Here is a 3709-nt window from a genome sequence, read left to right as displayed (position 1 = left end):
CTAAAGTAGTACCTTTGATCACTCCTGGAGGAACAAAAGAATGGCATCCAATATGCCCCAATGAGTTGAAACCAGCTATAGGGATGAAGTTTAATAATCTTGAAGAGGGCCTTGAATTTTATAAAGGCTATGCATTTGCTTCTGGCTTCAATACAAGGAAGTCTACAACTAAAAGACAAAGAAGAAGCAAAGAATTAAAATATCAGTATATCTTGTGCAATAAGGAAAGATACAAAGAGAAAAGAAAGACTACTGTAGAAAAAGATTTAAATAACAAGGAAGGGGAAAACAATGAAGAAAAATCTTCAATCAAAAGGAAGAGACTTGTTACTCGTGTTGGGTGCAAGGCACATATTGTCCTAAAGCATTGTGATGATAACACATTCATAGTGACAAAATTTCATGAGGGACATACTCATGCACTTTATACACCTAGCTGCAATCTATTCCAAAAAGAAGGAAGGAAAATGAACATTTTACACAAAAAAATAATTGTGAATAATTCTAAGGTAACACTTTCAAATTCTCTTATGTTTCATGAATTCTATGTATGTTCTAATAAAAGTTGTTTGCTCATTTGACAAATGAGCAAATAATTTTTTGCTCATTTGCCAAATGAGCATTGAATTATTTCATGAATTCTCTTATGTTTCAAATTCTCTTATGTTTCATGAATTCTCTGTATGTTCTAATAAAAGTTGTTTGCTCATTTGACAAATGGGCAAATAATTTTTTTCTCATTTGTCAAATGAGCATTGAATTGTTTGCTCATTTTAAAAATGAGCATTGAATTATTTGCTCATGTGACAAACTGTTTTATTCTTTAAATAGGTAAATATTGGTCCCGTTACAACTTTTCGAATGATGAAGGAAATTGTTGGAGGATATGAAAACATTGCTGCATCTAAGGAAGATTTCAAAAAATTTCATAGAGATTTAAAAGCATACATTCAAGGAAGTGATGCTCAAATGTTCGTGAATAACTTTACCAACAAAAAGCTGATGTGGAGCGCTTTTTTCTTTGATTTTGAGATGGATGAAGATTATTGCCTTTGTAGAGCATTGTGGGCAGACCCCTTTTGTTAAAAGAGTTATGCTCTATTTGGTGATATGGTATCCTTTGATACCACATACCAAACCAATAGGTAATTCATTTATGTGTTATTACTAGCTATGGCTGAAATTAATGATTTTGTTTTAAATAAAATTAGTTTAATTACTCATTACTTCTATGTGAAAATTGAATATCCCCATAAGTCTAATATTCTTTGATAAGAGTATGTATATGGGCATTGAATTGCATGTTCATTTGACAAATGAGCATTGAATTATTTGCTCATTTGACAAATGAGCATTGAATTGTTTGCTCATTTCACAAATGTGCATTGAGTTATTTGCTCATATGACAAATGAGCATTCAATTATTTGCACATTTGACAAAAGAGCAAAGAATTGTTTGCTTATTTCACAAATAAGCATTGAGTTATTTGCTCATTTGAAAAATGAGCAATCGATTATTTGATAATTTTTCAAATGAGTATTAAATTATTTGCTCATTTAAACTTTATTTTGTATGTGTAAATAGGTACAACATGGTGTTTACTCCATTTACAGGCGTTGACCATCATAAGAATTGCATTAATTTTGCTGCTGGTTTCATAGCAAAGGAAGATATCGTGTCATTTGAATGGCTGTTCAGATCATTCCTCAAGGCAATGGGTGGGAATGAACCTAATTGTATGATCACAGATCAGGATCCAGCAATGAAAACTGCTATTAGAAGTGTGTTTAAGAAGACTGAACATCGGTTCTGTATGTGGCACATAATGAAAAAGTTACCAGATAAGGTGGAGAAATCAATCATGCAAGAAGAAACTGGTTTCCTAAAAAAATTATGTGCTTGCGTTTGGCACCTTGAAATTGAACCTGCTGAGTTTGAAGAAAGGTGGAACAAGGTGATGATTGAATACCACTTGGAACAACATGAATGGTTAGGTTATATGTACAAGATAAGAGACAAGTGGATTCCGGCCTATTTCAGAGATGTGTTCCTTGGAGGAATAATGCGTACAACATCAAGATCCGAAAGTGAAAACAACTTTTTCTGCTCCTTTACCAATCCTCATGTGTCACTTGTTGAGTTTTACTTGAGATATGAAGCTGCAATTGATGCCCAGAGACACACTCAAGGTCAGAATGATAATGATTCAAAGCACAAATATCCTGAGTGCAAAACACCACTAGGGATAGAAAAGCATGCCTCACATTTATATACTAACTCTGTCTTTTATGAATTTCAATACGAGGTTGAAATTGCTTGTTTTTCTTGTGGTGTTGATGAATTGAAGAAAGAAAATGAATTGGAAGTTGCAACAGTAAGTGAAGGAAATCGGACTAGAACATTTGATGTTGTGTTTAATCCAACTAACTATGACACCACATGTTCTTGCAAGCTATTTTATAGGCAAGGAATTCCATGTAGACATATGATTTGGGTTTGGAAAGCAAAAAGGTTTGAAACCATTCCCGAGCAGTATATGCTACACAGGTGGACTACTATGGCATTAAAGAAACCAATTTTTGACTTGGGAGGAAACCTGTTGGAGCAATGTGCTAATATAATAGACAAGAAAAAATTGTTAAATGATTTATGGTCAGAGATACACACTTGTGTAAGTTTGGCAGAAGGCAAAGATGAAGATATTCAAGACCTTGTGATAAATCTTCAAGGAATAAGAAAGGATTTGGAAGCAAAGAGGATTGCAAGAAATAATGAAACAACAGCTGGAAGTGCAAAAAACAAAGATCAAGACATTGAGCTATTGATTGGAGCTAGTGTGCCAACTGAAATAATTGTCAAACCTCCAAAAGTTTCAAAGAATAAAGGGACTGGAGTTCATGTATCAAATGAAGAGACTTCAAAAAAGAAAGCGAGTGAGACTGATGTGTCAAATGTTGAAACAAGAGGTAGAAGTGCAAAAAGGCTTAAGGGAGAAAAAGAAAAGGTTGTAGAACAAAACCAAAAAAAGAAGAGATTATGTAGAGGTTGTGGTGAATTGAGTCATCATGATATTAGAAATTGTCCAAAAAAAGTGTAATGGTACTTTTATATACATATAAGATTTTGTTGAATTTTTATATTTAATAATATATTACTAATTTTGTACTAATCATAGTTTAATGCTTTGCAATATTGTTGAATTGAAAATAGAACATATTCAAATGAGTGACTAAATATTTGTTCATTTCTCAAATGAGCAATAATTCCTTGCTCATTAATCAAATGAGCAAATAGTTAACTACTCATTTTGTCAAATGAGCAAATTAGCTATTATATGAACTTGGAACAATTGCACTCTTGTTTCATCTCCCAATCCAAAATCAGTTCTCCTTGGGTCAAATGAGCAAACATATCTTTTCTCAATCATCAAATGAGCAAGTAATTCCTTGCTCACTTAGCAAATAATCAAAAAAGGTAAAAGCTCATTTCTTAAATGAGCAAAAATAGTTGCTCATTTGTGAAATGAGCAAACATTTCTTTATTCATTTATCAAATGAGCAAGAATTCATTGATCTATCATTTAATGAGCAAACATCTGTTTGCTCATTTAACAAATGAACGAATATTTCAAATGAAAACGGCTGTATATAACAAGGTATGTGAAGTAAAAACAAATAAAAGATTGAATTTTAATTCAAATATAATCAT

At 32.3% G+C, this 3709-nt stretch overlaps 1 pseudogene; it reads left to right on the top strand.

Annotated features, from left to right (window-relative positions):
• Positions 1-467: 467 nt before the first annotated feature.
• LOC145635462 (protein FAR1-RELATED SEQUENCE 5-like) lies at positions 468-3098 on the top strand (annotated as a pseudogene).
• The last annotated feature ends 611 nt before the right edge of the window (positions 3099-3709 follow it).

Source organism: Chenopodium album, chromosome 6 (genome assembly GCF_948465745.1).
Source record: "Chenopodium album chromosome 6, dcCheAlbu1.1, whole genome shotgun sequence".
Taxonomy (NCBI): Eukaryota; Viridiplantae; Streptophyta; class Magnoliopsida; order Caryophyllales; family Amaranthaceae; genus Chenopodium; species Chenopodium album.
This window is presented reverse-complemented; position numbering and strand designations above follow the sequence as displayed.